Source organism: Caloenas nicobarica, chromosome 4 (assembly GCF_036013445.1).
Source record: "Caloenas nicobarica isolate bCalNic1 chromosome 4, bCalNic1.hap1, whole genome shotgun sequence".
NCBI lineage: Eukaryota > Metazoa > Chordata > Aves > Columbiformes > Columbidae > Caloenas > Caloenas nicobarica.
In genome coordinates, this window is record NC_088248.1 from 18,406,617 (window position 1) to 18,424,463 (window position 17,847).

Here is a 17,847-nt window from a genome sequence, read left to right on the forward strand (position 1 = left end):
TCTCAAAAAATCTTTATCTTATATTTTGACTGGAAAAAGATATCAAAATATGATAACAAAAGCTCTGCTTTGCCATCTGTATTCAATAATTGAACTTGGAGAACAGTGGGAAGAAAAACAAAATGCCAGGATCCGGAGTTATGAACTTGTGTACAAGAACTTAGTCTTAAATATGTCATCTAAATATTCCACTCATACTGACTTCAGATGTATGGGTTTAGAATACTGTGACCTGGGTTCACACTTTTCAGTTACTAGTTAAAATACAGTTCCAAATACTTTAACAACTCCCTACCTCTCTGGCCCTGCCCCTCACTTCCTCCCTGCGCATCTCCCCCCTCCACCCCAAAAAATAAAAAAAGTGATATTTCCTGCTTTTATTTCAAAGCTGAAGAGCTAGATGGAAAGACTGATGATGTTTTGGTTTTGTTAGCTTCAGTTACTCATGTTCACATGTTTTGACACATTCAATATTACTTTCTTTCTTGTTGGCTTAATTTTTTGCCCCTCTAAAGTTGCAGAACATTGCAGTAAAAAGAGAAGAGGCAAGGAAGGGAAAGAAATGTACACCTGCATGCTGTTGATGCATGTGCACCCTGCTTTTCCAGCCATCTGTAGTGCAATGTCTTAATAATCACAGATTCTTAGGTCTTTTAGTAAGCACCTTATTCTATTACTTATTCGTCTGGGAATACACTTCTCTACTCTGTAAAAAAATATTTCCAATCTCATTAGCTGTCATCAATCACCTCCTTAGTTCAGGTGGGTAAATGTTTACAACCATAGGAAAATCATGCTAAATGAAGTCAACAGAGTTCCTTTAAAATTAAATAGAATTTAAAAAAAAAAAGAAAAAGTAGGTGTGAATATTTTGGGTACCTGAAATAGGTACCTGTAATACCTGAATAGGTTGATTACACTATAGAATGATAGAATGATCTTCCTAGTACTGTAAAATTGTTAGGCAGTCATGAGACTCAGTCAATACACCAACATATTGGAAAAGGTTTCACTAACACTCCATAGTGTCAGACATCCCTAAGCACAATCAAATAAGAACTAAGAAGAAGGATGTCATCCTAAAGGCATTTCAGAGCAAGATGGAGAAAAGATCCCAGAGTTTTTCATCTTTCCCAGAAAATACTCCTCCTACCTCCATCTTCTCTAATAAGCAAAATACGAATCAGTGACTTTGAACCTGTGATCAGTAGTTGGGAAGACTCTTGTACAAAAGGGTCTTAGGCTTTAAACCTCCTCTCAACTGTTACACTTGGTAAAACCGTCATACTGTATGAAGTCACAAGTAACACGGGAAGAAACAGCAAATAATTCTTTCTTAAAAAGCCCTTATGTATTACACTTACCATCAAACCACTTCAAATGGGGATTCTGTAAGAAAATTTCCAAAGTTTAAGAGTATTTAGAAAAAAAAAAAGTCTTTGTACTTCATTTAGAAAATGAATGGGGAGGGGAAAAAAAAAAGGCAAACCAACCATTACTGTAATACTACATAATTGTAAGAATAGGCCAATATTAAAGTTGATAAGCTGGTCTCATCTAAGCATGACAATAAGCAGAAACTGAAGGTCACACACAAGATTACTGTATTTTGGAAAATAATGCCTGAGAAAAAGGCTGAAAGGTTAATAAGAAAAGTAAGTGAATGCAAGTTCTATGTACAGTGCAGTGCCTACAAGCGATAAGATAATCCATAGATTTCCAAGTCAAATTACAATGCTGCTTTTGCAAACTTCATCTTAAAAATATTTGCAACGGGGGAAGATGAACCCTTAGCCTTGGATAAATGCATGGTTCTTTATTTTTGAGCTTGCTTTTGCTTTATGCACACTGCCTGAAGTCATTTATACCTGGATTTAAATTTAACTTCAACATTAATACATCTTGTGCTATTTTGTCCTGTCTTGTCTAATGTAATCAACAGCATGGGTCTTTTATCATTGTCACTTTGTCTCCAGCATGCAGCGAATGCTCAACAAACAGGCTTCTGGAAACTTGCTTATTGTGTATCACCTCTGACTCTAGATTCTTATAAAGCAGAGAGACAATATAAATTTGCAGGGTTTTTTCTCTATATATTTATCACCAAAAAAATGTCTAAATCACCATTGTATTCATACCGTAATTTCTATATTTTCTATGATTTACAGATTGATGTAAGCTCAAAGAATGACTCTTAAGAGAGGTAACACACAATTCTGTTTATACAGGATAATGATTCTGTTCCTACATCAATCATCTGTAGAAAGTTTATACCAAAATGTTATGGCACATTGTCATCACCGTAGGATATTAGAATATATTCAGTACTTTAAAGTTCAGACAAACTTAAATACACTAATAATGCACATCACATTTCAAAGTCATCATTTAAACATTATGGGTGAAGCCCTGTACCCATTTAAAGTCAATGGCAAACCCCACTGACCTCAGGATAAGTCAGATCCTGTCCTTTATTGCTGCCTTTATTCATATTTGCCAACCAAATGACAAATTATTAATAAATGCATAGGATATTACTTAGTCTAAGCAGAGTCAGTAAGAACTAGAGAAGGGGCTTTTCAAATACATTATACATGAATCAAGCTGTTATCTTTTGAACAATTTGTTCAATGAGTTGGCATTCAACCAGATAGAGAGCTGGTCAAATACTGCAAAAGATTATTCTTGAATAATTTATTTAATGAATAACAGCTACTTTAGGAGGATAATGTATTCTGTGAGTAATATTCAACAGCTTACAGCCAAAAGTGTTTTATTCAACATTAATTACTGTTGTTTTGGGGAAACATAGAAGTATGCTAAGGTTTTGTTTGTTTTGCTTTGATCTTCCATCACTGCACAGTTACCAGCACTTGTGCTATAGTACACGAATAACAATAACCTGACTTTTGTTAAATTTAGTTTCACATTTCTTCAGCATGTAGAATTTGTTAGCTTTCATTTAAACAAATGAAGTGCCATTTTAAGATTCTGTGTATCACCAATTCAAGCAGTAAGTTTTGTAAGATTAGAAAAAAAAAAAAAAGTCAGGAAAAAAACACCAGCCTCCAAGCAAGTTGCATACAGAATCCATTGCCATGTTCAGGTTTCCTTCAACAGCTATCTATTAAGTCCATATTATGATTTTCTAAAAATGTTGATTTTTTTTTTTATCTGTGTTAAGTAATTTACATAAACAGCAGTTATGTTCCATTTCCTATCCTAGGAGTATTCTATTATTGACACAAAAGCATGGAAAAAAGCTGTGTTTAGTGTGAGGCAGTGTTTCTTCCCTTAGAGAAATTTTAAGCAAGTCTTCACATGGCTAAGGCAGACTAATGCAGCTGTTGGCAGTTCCTTAATGTTATGGCATCCATACCCTTGACATCTCTGCTCTACCAGGCACAGGCAAGAGTTTTTTCATTCTTATAACTAAGATGTACCACAAACCACACCTTCCAGCCTTCTTTCAGACTCCACCCCCAACTGCCCTCAATGCACTAAGCTTCTCACACAGACTTTAACCCATCATATCGATACTGTAGTATAGACAAGATGATGTATCTACTGCAGTAGATACACAAAATACAAACAGCTCATCAAAAACATGAGGAAACTGCAGGAGAACATGAAGAAAAACAAGGAGTACGTTCAGTTTGTGCCTGTGTGGATGCTCATGGGTATATCTGCACTAGCCACAAGGTTTAGTACTTTTTTAATGAAAGATAATAGGTGATTTGGAAAGCCAATTTTTCCGTGCTGTAGTAGAAAGATTAGCCTTCCTTCAAGTCTCTACAAGTGAGCGAGTCTACTTGGAAAACCATAATCAGCGGCACGGGTGCTGTCCTGGTTCTACCTGGGTGGGCAGTTGCTTCCTCTTTGCTGGGCAGGGGGAGTCCAACAGCTACTGCCTTCCCTCACAGGGAAATATCCTCTTGTAGCTGCTCTCTAAATTAACTGCCAAGTCACAGCCCATCACCACCACTTCCCTGCTGGGGCCAGAGATGATCCATCTTCACTCTGCACCTGGTAAGCAAGTTGTAGTTTCAGCTGTGACGTTCAGCATGACCAGCCACCTACGGCAGAAGCCTGCTCCCCAGGAAGGGAGGAGAGGAAGGAAACCATCGGGAAGTTGCTGGCTGAGATAGTGTCTCAGTAGCCCTGCTACTGCTTGGATGAAATGAACCTTGCGGCAAAACGAATAGACTCTAGACGCAGAGGTGTGATACATCTGGCAATGCTGCTCAGCAGCGGAAAGTCCTTTTCAGGGGAAAACTTGCTGGGTTTTCTTATAATGTCAATTCGTCCTTCGCATGATTTTTAACTATCAGTGATTTAGCTTATTGTAATAAATTTTGGGGAAAATTCAAAAAGAATTTTATATATATATATTTGTATTCCCAGCACAAATACATATAAGTACTTTGTCACATTATTCAGTATCTGTAAGCTTTAAAGCTTTTCAATAACCTCATTACAAGCTTCATTTATTATCTAAAAAGATGCAATTATTTTGTTAGGTTAGAAAGTTCTTGCAAAATACAGCTTGTTATGCATTTTTTAAGTAACACAGGGCATTTTTTCACTTTTAATACATTTTCAAATTGATTAGTTCAGAACCTATGTACAAATGGAATCTAAAACTTGAAAACACAAAATACTATCTCAGAGTCTTTTTAAGGAAAGCTACCTTAAGGTGATCTCTGCTATTTGAAATGAGCTCTTGGTAAATAGACATTATTGTGCATTCTTCAGTCATATCAGTTTTGTGCTTTTTATGTTTTTTGCGTTGTGGTTTGTTTTTGTTTTGTTGGCTTTTTTTGGTTGGTTGGTTGGCTGGCTTTTTGGGGATTTTTTCGACAGACTTTTAACTCTTTCAGTGCACTGATTAAATATAGTGGGTATTAAGTAGTGTATAAAGGACTGCATTTTCAGTGAAAACATAGTCTTTAATTTGTCATTTTGAAAAAATGACAAACCGAATGTTTGTACTTAAAATGTCCCTTATGAGTTTCAACTTGCTCCTTTTGAAACAGTAGAGTTCCCTGCTCTTCTTTCCAAGTCGTACATTAAACTATGACTATCTGATTTTTATTATAATTAAAAGGAAAATAAAATAATAAATGTAACGTATTTCCATCACAATCACCAAATTAAATGTCTCTTTTGAGAGAAATTAGTAAAACTGTGCTTAGAAAGGTTATTTCTGGTTATAGTCCATTTCTTTTGATAAGCCAGATCAAAACATATTAACTAGAAAACAAAATCTGTTTTGGTGAATAAATCAACACAAGTTACACATGACAGAATAATTTAGAATAAAGATGGGAAAGTGATTAATTTTTGTATTTTCACAGATAACTTAAGTAGTTTATGAACAAGCAAATCTAACTAATTAAAAAAGAGCAAAGACTTCAAAAGGGGAAAGAATATTGAGAAATTGCCTAGAGACAAGTGAATTAATTAAAATCATATTAAATCCATTATTTCATTTTGTTCCTTGAGTTATGTGTGTGTTTCCTCTTCAGGAATAGTTGGTCTAAATGATTTTGGTATTTGACAGGAGAAACTATTAATATCTTATTTTACAAAAGAGTCTGAAACGGATAATCTCTAAAGAATATTTGTCAAATTTCCTTTTACCCTTAAGACCAAAGTCTCAATAATGTCATCACAAAGTGCAGAAGCAATGATCTGCCCTATAGAAAAAAAAAAAAGAAAATAAAAGAAAAAAAAAGACAAAGGAATTTAAAAAGGTTGTCTTTTCTTGATGCTAATTTATTGCTTCTTGTTACCTTACTGTTGTTTGCTTATGGAAAGGGATGACTTAACAGTCTGAGATAAAATGCAAGTTCTGGGTCTAGGGTTTTGATGAAGATGATAGACTGGAGTTGTTGGTGTCATTTCTAAATCATGAAACTAGAAACAAACCTATAAGACTTCCAAATGCTTATATATTTAAGTGGGTTTGTTTACATAAGCATTATTTAAAATACATAAAGTATTATTCCTCAAAGACCATACAGAATTATTTCTAGCTATTTCTTTGAATAGTGAAAGTGTTCTGTGGACTGTGAAGCAACCGAGTACTATATGGAATAAATAATATAGCTGTATTATTTTCATTGTTACTGAAATTAGCATTAATTTTACTTCAGGGTCATATTTCTTCTCATTATTTGGTGCTGTATTTCGTGTACTACGTACTGAACACGTATACGTTCACAACAGAAATCTCCTTTGGGGATTTGTCTATAGTATTACCTGAATCACAAGTCACAATTAAATCAATTTAATTTTGTAAAATTTCATTTTGATTATGGAAATAAATGGAAAAAGAAAAAAATGACTGGAATCTGGTCATAAGTCTTTCTCATAAGCTTGCTTTCTGTCTTAAGGCTGGGCCCAACACCTCTCTCAAGATGAAACTTACCTGAAAAGGAGAACATACCTCTAGGTGCAGCCAGAAATTCACCTTTTATATGCTGGGAACTTGAAATTTCTCTGTGCTTGAGCCAGGCAATATGTATGCAGGAAGCAACCTGGAAGAAGAAATGGGAAAATGACTATGCTAACAGTTGCCCAAGAGGCTCTTTTCATTGTTTGTAATTGCATTTATGAACACTCGGCACCTTTTCATCGAAGTTTGAGTTCATGGTGGCAGAAGGGGCTGAAATTCGTCATCCTTGGGAGATAATGCCTATACAGGCTTTGAGGAACTAGGTCGTTAAGAATTAGACTCAATAAAACAGAACTGTTACTTATGCTGAACAGCAAGATAAAACAACTAGAAATGTATGATTTTGATTTCTCTACCCCAACCACCTGAAAACAAGCAGCTCACCAGGGGTGGGAGACAGGGTGCAGAAATGGAAGATGAAAAGCCTGTAAAAAAATGAGGGAACATCAGTATAAAGCGGACAAAACACTGTGGTGTTTTTCTTTTTTTCCTCTTTCTCTTTCTTAGATAAGTGCTCTAATCAGAAACAATCACGTTCCCTGGTGAGTTTCTTTTTAAAAATCCAAAAGACTTTAAACTGACACATATTTTCAAATTTCTTTTTTTGTTGTTGTTGTTGGGTTGGTTTGTTTTAGTTTGGTTTTATTTGTTTGCTTTACTATATTAACTATGAGATGCCTAAACATTTTTACTTGTCATTAATTGATTTATTTATTCTGTTTCAGTGGAAAAATATAATTTTGATTTTCTTTTGAATGCTTTATAACTTCAAATATGAAGAAAAGTTTTGGATGACCCACGAAAATAAATCTGCTCATTATTTCAGTTCATTATTTCATTATTTCAGTTCATGACTTCTCTGATTTATGCATGTATGAGAAAAGTGTAGAATTAAGAAATTTAAACCTTCCAACATGACATTTTATAAAAAATTTAAATCTAGTTACTATAACCAAACATGCTGACTTTCCAAACTTGATCTTTATTCTGCTAATTCAATGGCAAATTCCTATTTTACTTTAATAGCACTCTAATTTCAGTCTTCATTACATGTTCAAAAAATTAATATAAACAGCTTCATTTTACCAGTCAGCCTACCAGACGTTTTATTAATGACCAATTATTTTTTTTTTTATTTAGCTATAGAATAAATCATTTATTTATCAGGCTGCATCAGATAGCAGTTTTCAAGTTTTTCATGAATATTGAGAAATACCATAAGATAGTTTTTAAACAAACACAGGGAGAAGCAGAAGGAGGGAAAAAAAAAAAAAAAACTTCTATGGGCTGGATTGATATACCAACAGTAATAAGTGAACATGTTCTCTGTTATATGCAGAGCTAATGATGTGCATTCAAGTTTATGAAAGTATCTTCAAGTGGTGCTTACAACTTTCTTTTATCAAAGAAGCTGGTCAATACTTTATTGCTTCTCTGGGTTTATTTACTCTGATCAAAGTATGGAATATAAAAGATTAAACTCTTCTACTAATTACATGCCTGAAGGCACATTAACAATGCAAGTGTCAAAGTGCTGCTAAAAATTCATTTTGCATTTTTAATAAAAAATGATAGCAAGGTTTTGAAAGCATCTAACTGGAAAAAAGTAATTTTTGTTTCAGTAGCTTCTTTATGAGGAGAGTGTAAAAGCCCTGAAACCTCACAAGAACAAGCATATAGGTTATTTGTGCTCTGAAAACGAACTACTAGAAATCTTCCTGTCAAACAATTCACAGAGAATTTCTCCTTAATAATTTTATGGGACTTAACACAATACTAGAAACAACACTAAATTTTTAACCAAAAACATTTATTTCAAAACTTTTGAAAAAATAAATATTCAAAATGTTACTCTTAGTTTTATGGAACAGAACTCAGCCATTACCTATTTCAAAATTTGTAGATTTTTTTCATGCCATAAAATCTTTCTCATGTTTCTAAAATACTTTTTTGGACTTCTCTCTATCCTCCTCCTGCAGCAGACAGATATTTTCTTAAATGCATTGTGGGAAAACGTGAAATAAAAGAATTTTATAGAGCTCCTGAACACATCTGCAGTGTAACAGGCTCCATGGAACTGGGACTTCTGAAGATTAGAATACTGCAAAGATGTTTTGCCATAACTCTTATTATTTTTGTCATGATTACCTATCAGCTTGTGCTGTGTTTTCAGGGAATTGGGATTGCTGGACGTGGCCATCAGGGAAATGAGAGCTTCGGGTCATGAAATCAGCCGTGTGAGGGATGTCAGCTCAATATTCTCTGACAGTGAGGATGAAATACTGAAGCAGCCAAGGTGTAAGACATGATTGTGCCCAAGACATTGTTTGTTGGTCCAAGCACAGTACAGAAGTGGTCTATTTTGCATGTCTGTTATTTGCCAGAAAATACTCTGAGAAACTAAGCACTGTTAGATAAGATATTGCATAAATTCTAGTTTAAAATTCCAGTTAGTTCTATCTAAACTTCAGTTGTAAGTAACTGAATGACTGGAATAAATTTTATCCTTTGGTCTGGAAGGACTGTCCCTTTGGATCCATAGTAAAGGAATCCTCGAGTTTCCTGGACTATGAAGATCTTAGCAAGGTTTTCTATCAGTATTTGTCACCTGATGTGAATGCGTTACTCCCAGGTGATTTGGAATAATTTGCTGCTTTGACTTTAACATGGCTTTATTCTAAACACATTAATGTTGATTTGAGAGATAATTATGTGACCTCTAAAGATGATAATTTATGAGTGATCAATGAAAATCATCCAGAACAGTAATTTACAAAGAAGTTTTCTTTTGTTTGCTTATAATGGATGTCCAGGCAAGATCTCAGAATTTCTCTTATATCACAAAGAAGAATTCAACAGCTTAATTAATTTGATCTCAGAATTTCTCTTATATCACAAAGAAGAATTCAACAGCTTAATTAATTTGCTCTATGAACACTCAGGCAAAGGCTGGAAAATCTAACAAAAAAAAAAAAAGCTAGCAATTATGAGCACTAATGTGAATTCTGTGATGAACCCTCAACAACAGTTTAACTTGTATATGGAAGCGATAATTTTTGAGAAGTCTCATTATTTTATTCTGGGGGGAAAATGCAACTATTTTCAGTTGTCTCCTACATTTTTAATTTTGAGAGATAGAATAACAGAAAGGAGAAACATAGTAAGAAAAACAGCAGTTTGTGTGGGTTTTTTTGCATAAGTTATATACTAAAAACTTCTCTCAAGGGAATCACCAGCTCTATCAGTTTTGTCAAGCACTGTCACAGAGCCAAAGTGCACCTCAACAGGTCTGATCTGCCTGCAGCCTAGGAAACTGAGAAAAACACTTTACACTTTCCTCCTATAAATCCCCTCAAATGTGACAAAGCAAAGGGGAGGGGGAAATGAAACCACAAGAGAAAGTAGAAGTGTTTCAGAAACACCAAGACAATGACTTCCTCTTTAATTCATTATGTGCACATACTTTTCCTTCAGTTGGCTTGAGAAAACATGCAAGTAAATCTCCCTCATATTGCAGAAAAAAAAAAAAAAGACAATCTCAAGCCTGATAAACCCTTTCAAACAGAAAATGTTATAGAAGAAACCATTTTATAGCTTGTATGAAGAAAAGCTTGTGTGTAACTTCCCTTCCCATGCAACCTCCAGAGGATGAACAGATCTACAAATGTTAAAGGTCCAATGACACAGTTAGTAGTTTCCCCTTTGACTACAAAAGAAAAACAAACAAATAAACAAACAACTTCATGCTCCTACATAACTATAAAACAGAATAATAAATACCTGTCATGATGACTCAAGATGTTTCTGTGGCTGGTATTTTGCCAGAAGCGTATATCTCAATCACATTTTCTGTTAAAAATAATGACAAACATAACTGTTATCCTGCAATAACAAACAGTTCAGCTTTCTTGAGTTGTTTATCATCAACCTGTTCCTTTCCCTGCTAGGTCAAACTCTGCTATTGACATCTATCTTTCTATTCGGTTCAAATGCCCAATACCAAACTGACACTATGGTAAATAGCAAACAGACAGAAGTTGAGATATTCAGGATCTAGAATATGTCCTTGCTTTCATCTGATTATGTGACTTTTCCACATTGAGGATAATAATATTAAGGAAATAATCCCTCATTACCCAACAAAATGCAGTTGTGGTACCATACTGTGCTTCTCATGCCACTGATAGAGCGTTTGCAGGGCTGGACTAGATAATCTCCAGATGTCCTTTCCAACCCCAAACATTCTGTGATTCTGTTTACTCAAGTCACTCAAGCTGACAGTGGACATGAGATGATCCAATCATCTGCACTACAGTGTGGTGTGTATATACTACAGCTGTTGACATAGGTAGCATGGCAAACAGTACCATCGGTTGGCTAAGACTCATCTCACATGAAAAGTAACTGGGAAACTATGGGGAAAATGCTAAGGCTTATTTTATTGCCAAAAATATTTGTGAATAGAATATTAATAAAGAAAAATGCCACCAAGACATATCACACATAGGAAGCCTCATGACACCAAACGGAGTTTCTTTTCAGGAGCTCAGACTGAGGATCGCCAGTCAGAAATAGTAATCACGTTCTCCTACACAACTCTCCACCTTCATCTTCTGCTTTCCCCAGGCAGGAGACAGGTGCAGTAGCTCACTCTGCTTGGGTTCCCATGCTGTCCGAGACTTAGATAATGTTTCTGCAGTCCGCTTCCTCCATTTGTCTCAAACCATTCCTCTTCATACTTTAAATACTTTGCAATTCCTGCTCATTTTTGTAGAGCAGTAGACTGCAATGATACATGACTTGGGTAAGACACACTCTCAGGTTGTTAAGTCATATTTCTAAATGTTAATTTAGAAATTCTGTATACTCTTACAGTAACCACAATGCTATGAAATTCATATATACCGTACAAAAGAGTTGTTTGATCAACTGGTTAAGCAGTGGTTGATAATAGTACTGAAATTGCAGCTATACTCTGGAATATTAATATTGATTTGTATAGCAAGATATATTCTGCAAAATATTCTAAGCAGCATGCAATTTTACATATAACATATAACAGATATGTGAAGCAAACAGGAATAGATGGTAGTATGCAAGTGTCACAGAGGCACTTCAAAATGAATCCAAGCAAATCATAAGCTAAAACCAACTTTAATTCGGAACTGAATCCAAACAATGGATCAAACCCAAACAACAGAAACCGAGGAGGAGTAATAAAAAAAATAAAAAAATAAATTTTAAAAAAAATCAGCACTTCAGCAACATTTAATAAACTTCAGGTTCGATGTACCAGTTGTGGATATTATCACCATATGACCACACAAGAACAACGACCCACAGTGTGCAGGCACTCACAAAAAGGCCTCTCTCACCCAAGAGTACCCAGGAGAAATAATGGCTTGACAGGAGGGGGGACAGGGGCTCACTCCAGGATACATCAAGAAGAAATAATCACCGACCAAGGAGAAGGTGAGGGCTCAGTCCTGGGAAGTCTCCTTAGATGGTGTCCCTGATCTCAGGGGAGGCTACAACCACACTCTCACTGCTCTGATCAGAGTGAGCTTGATGTGGATCCCGTTTTATATGCTGGGAGGTCTATGCTCATCACGGGCGTAGTCCAGAAGCTTTTCCAGACCTGGGCACCTCATTGGCTGAAGACCCTGTCTGTTTATCGATGGTCCCGCCCGACCATGAGGAGCCGCCGTGCCCCGGGGCGTTAGAAAGTGACTGTCAGCACGACCAAGGTGGGTCCCTGAGGACAGGCACAGTGGGGACAAAAGGTTCTAAAGAGCCATCAGCTGCCCTGTTGAAGGCTCCGGACCTCATCGGGGGTTGTGCGACTGCCACAGTAAGTGAAGTTACAGCATTGTTCAATGAGACGATTTGGTTTTAAATTTCACTCTGAGAAAATAGGTTTCTGATATATCAATATATATTTTGAACTATTTCCCTAGTTACATTATTATTTCACGGTATACAGAAAAACAGGGTAGTTGCATAAGGCAACTAAGGGAGAGGAAATTAAGGTAGAATTCAGCAATTTGGCAAATCTTCAGTTGTACAATATTTGTACTAAAATTTTGATCTCAGTGAGAGCTGAGATTTTAAATATTTTTGAACCAGACACTAAAGTTCTAATAGGATATAATTCATTAAATTCACTGAAAAGAATATTGCCAAAATACCCCTTTCTAGTTCTACATTCTAGATTTCAGGTTTGATATTTGATTTATTACACAACAGATTATGACCTATGCTAAATTATGACAGTACAGATAGAATTTTCCTCTTACACTGTCAGAAATTCATTACTATCTCTCCCTTAGAATGTCACCTTCCTGGGGACAGAGAGAGAAAGAACAGGTTGAGTTTTCTACTATTTCCTGACTGGGGAAAATAAGGGATATCTTCACACTTCTTATTTCTTTTACAGCAGCTCTGAAATGTTTAGATATCTTTGTAATCTCCAGCTGCATTCCCTTTGCATTCCTAGAGATTAATCATGAAAGGTTGCTGAAATGGGAGAGAAGCTGTTCTTAAGGAATTTTCCACTTAGACTGAAACAAACAAATCCTAAACTATTCTCAATACATTAATAAATTTTAAGGACACAAAATGTAGATAATTTGGGGCAACCCTTCAAAAGCCCATGTTCATTTCCATTTTAATTTTCAATATTAGGAAGAACCTCAGAAAGTCTCTTTTTTACAGTTACTGAAAATCCTTGTCTGTTTTTTGCAGAAGTATCATTCTTGGTATATAAAATATGCTAACAATAAGAACTCCATCAGGGTTTGTTTGGGATAAAAATGCAACTAAAGTGATAAAAGACAGACAGTACCTTAGCTGTAATAAATTGTTGAGCCTAAGTTCGATCTATGCATTTCTCTGGCTATCAAAGCAAGTTTGGGGCAGAATATTGTGAAGTGAACTTTGAATTATACTCCACACCTGTGTGAACTGCTGTGCTGATATTTCTGCCAATTTGCATACTGCTAATGTTTTAGTTTCAGAACAAAAAGGGTTTTTTATTCTCAGTTAGAACAATTATGTGCAGACTGCGAAAATGTGCAAAAATAAAGGTGCCGATGACGTGATTGAATGCATCAATTTACATTCCCTAATTTTCCTGGTTTACTTTTATTTAAAAGTTGCTTATATAGTTGAAGCTGCTGTTTTCAGAACCACTGTACTGAAATTAACACCACAGCAGTTTGCAAAGACACTGAAACAAACAAAAAAGTTTTTCTGCACATATTAAAACTCAATGGGAAAAGTGGCAATAACAATCATACCTGTAAAATATCTGTTCAATCATCTTGTCTATCTGGTCTGGAATAGCACCTCCATCTCTATTTTATGCAGAACCTTCCCTGGAGATAATATCTGCCTTGTATAATTTCAGACAAAATTAGACTACATCCTGAGTGTTATTTTGAACCTGGGTCAACACGACAACAACTCAGCGCATTCAACTGGCACTAGTTCATTAAGATACATTAGCTGGGAAGGTACACAAGAATTATCTGTATTTTAAACATCAATAGCAACACTACATTATTCAAATAATAGAAAAATGCTTAAAATATCTCAGCTAAGTGGTTCACTGCAGCTATAATACGCTCTTCAAGGGCACTAGATACACTTTCAATTTATTTATTTTAATTCAATTCCCCAGAAGATCTGAGGTGTCTGAATTTAAACATTAATCTTTTTCTGTTGCTCTATTTTGCTCTTTCCAATAAAATAACAGTGGTGTTGAAACTGGAAATGCCTGGATGTCCTAGTTGTGACTGCTGGCCAAGCTGCCATTGTGTTAGGGATAGGCTGACACTATGCAAGTCAGGCCAAGCTACAAATTGCTTAAATATGAGCATATTTAGAAAAACAAAAAAATCTTCTCAGTAAATTTGAAGTACTTTCTACAGCTAAATAGAGCAGAAGGATTATTTTCTGAGATGTATGTTGTGTGAGGAGCCCAGGTGGTCAGTGCAGAGGGCTGTCTCCACACACTCTGTGCTGGGCAAGAGAGGGAAAGCAGCAGAGAAGTCAGCCCCCTTTCAACCATCTGTCATTGAAGGATGCACAAAAACTGCTTCATTTCCCTGTAACTATCTCATAATTTCATGAGGTTAAGGACTAAAGGTGTAACCCCAAGCAGTAGTTTATGCAGTTCAAGAAAAAGGATACTTCTGCCTGAGTTGCAATGAAGAACATAGTTGGTTTCCCTGTTGACTGGATGTCACGTTCTCTTGGAAGAGCAGGATGAAGTGGCCCGTCTGCCTTTTCCAGGCTGCCACACGCCGAGTCCCGTGCATCCGCCAATAGGCAAAGGGGAACTGGCCCCTTTCCTACGAGGCTGAGACTGAAAACTGCAGCAGCATTCGTTATCAAGATTTGCTCATATATAAAATAACAATATTTAGTAAAACATCTGCTTCATATATTCTCAATGGTGTATTACCTCACATCTGATTAAAGGTTTCTTACAGCATTTGGATACCACAAAACAGTCTAGTCTTTGCTCTGCTTTTCAAGACAGCTCCGAAACTAGGTTAGGAATAGTGGAAGATGTAAAAGGTGTTTTAGAAGCAAATTATTTCAGCTTTGACTGTTTACCATTGCTTGCTGTTTTTAGCATAATACTAGTGAGAACGTTGGAGACACTATTCTTTGTAGAAGTTATTGAAAAATAAGAATGTCTATCTTCTTATAGTTAATCGCCTTCTCACATATCACATGACTGACTGAAATCTAATATAGATAATTTGGAGTTTATTTTTGTGTTGATAAAAGAAAACAAAACAACAACAACAACAACAAAAACAAACAAACAAACACCAACAAAACCAAACAACCTTAAAATCAGGTTTTGTCTGCTATCAGAGGAGCTGCAGAACTACCAGAACACATATCTGTGTGGAGATATTTTACCACAGCTGTATCATCCTTTCATTGAAACACCTCAAAATCTTCTTCAGCTACTAGAACTTACTTTTGCACAATTGATGTAGATTGCCTAGTTGCAACCTGATGTCCGTTAGTGATTATGAGCATGAGGATGAGAAAAACAAACCTCACTTTTGAAGTACTGCTTTGGCTTTCTTTCCCTGATATAAAATAGCATGTGGAAGTCATCCTAAAGAGACCACGGCACTATAGAAATAAGGAGAACGATTGTTGTGGCGAGTTGCAAATTATTTCTCAAATGTCTCACTCCACATATAAAAGAAAATAACCTTACTTTGTTTAAGTATCTTCATGAAAAAAGGTGCATTTTCAAGAAATCATAAGCATTATTGAAAGACTGAACTTTACTCTAAGAAAATTTTACATATAACATTAATATGTTAAATAATAACGTTAAATAATTAAGGAGCACTTAAGGAATCTGTGTAGCATTCCCTCATAATGTTCCAGTACTCTGAATCTAAGCACTTCGAATTCCTTATGACAGGCATTATGTCAGATCTTACAGCCCAAATTGAAATGGCATTTTCATTCAGTAAATGAATTTGGAGCTCGTTATTCTCCCCCCTTTCCCCCATCATGAAGCACATACACAAATTAAATTATTTTAGTAGAATATAGATTAAGCTTTATGAGTTTTTTAAGAAGTCATTAAGCTGAAAGATATTTTTTCATAATGTCCATAATTTCATGAACATAAAGTTTAGGATGTCTGACTTGTACAAGTGTACAAGGCAGTAGCAATGCATGCGCTTCACCACCACCTCCCCCCCAAAAAAAAAGAAGAGAAAAAAGGTGTTTTCCTTTAACATTCTCTAGATCATTGCTATTCATGAAAAAAGGACAAGTTTTCTTAAAAATGATCATTTGTGTTTACCAAAATACTTACAACTATGATAATGTATCACTCTAAAATTTAAACATTTCAGTAGCAATCATCTATTAACATTTGTATCTTTAAGAGATACAAATCTATCCTGGTACTTTATTCAATGTCTAATTCAGCTAGTTCTGATCCCCAGGGGTAGACTCTTAGAAGGAAAACAAAAAACAAAACCAAAACCAAACAAACAAATAAAAACAACAACAACAAAAAACCAAACAAACAAAAAAACCCAAACAAACAAAGAAAACCACCAAAACCAAAAACAACCACACCACAACACTCAAGCATGATCTGGCTGTTACCAGGTTTTCCTGCATTGTTTCAACTTACGTCTCATAGTATTAATTTACAATCAAAACCACCATTCTAGTGTTTCTGCTTTACAAACACAACACTTGCAGAAGATGTTAACAGTGTTATATATTTTCTAGTAACATAGCCACATAGTTGCTACCTTCAAAAACAATGTTTGCAGAAAAGTAAATGAGTAGCATGATCCTGAAAGCTGTTTCCACATTTTTTATAGTTTTGGATCATAGGGAACATTTCTTCTCTTCTCTTTCCTTCACATGTAGTACAAAACCAACATATTAAACTGACAGGTTTGGGAACAGGCTTCTTCCGTGTCATGAATGGTCCCGTAGATATTCCCTTCCTTGGAAACCTTGAGAAAGATCTCTGATAGCATCCTTTTGAGAGACTGTTGAAAAACAAAAAAATCCACAAAGTTCAATAAAATTCTTTATCTTGTTTCATGAGAGGTTATGGCATAGCTCCGCATCACTGCTACGAGAACTTTTCATGCAGCTTGCAAATGCAGTGACATTTTTCCCCAAGAAAGGAGTCAGACCACAAGGGGTTTCTGTAAGGAAAGTCTCAAACTTCTAAGTGCAGTGTTCACCTTTACAGTCTCTGTAAAGAGCCGGAGGAAACCAGACCTTTCAAAAGAGCAGCAAGCTCTGCTCGGTTTCTTGGAAGCAGGGTTGCAGGTAGCCTGAGCTTGAGGAGGTAATTCTGGACGAGGGAAGCCTGCGCAGCCCAGGCATTAGGCTGCAGTCCAAAGCCAGGCAAGACAGGCACCCAGAGAACACTTCTGCTCAGTGGTTATTGTCCCCCAGTGCTCCCTTTTGCTATTCACCATCTCCAGTCAGCAAACCTCTTTCTAACATGAGGGTTTTCTGAATCATTTTTCTATGGAGCTTTTAGATTGTCATGGGAGAGCTAAAACTCACACTTGGCTTACCCTTTGTTTTGCCCTTATTGGATCCAAATTAAAGACTACAGAAGCATGAGACAAATTCTGTTCTATAGTAAAGACTAGCCTCCACTCTAATATGGGTCAGAATATTTGCGTATGCCATAAAGCGCACACCAAGCAATACCCTTGAATCCTGCAATCGTCACTTATCCACGCTTTGCTCATTATAGTTCTTTGGTTCTGTGCAGCAGGATCATGACATGACATTTTAACATGCACAGAGTCTGCTTCGAGCATTTTAATTGGTTTAAAACCGTTGGTAGTATCTTT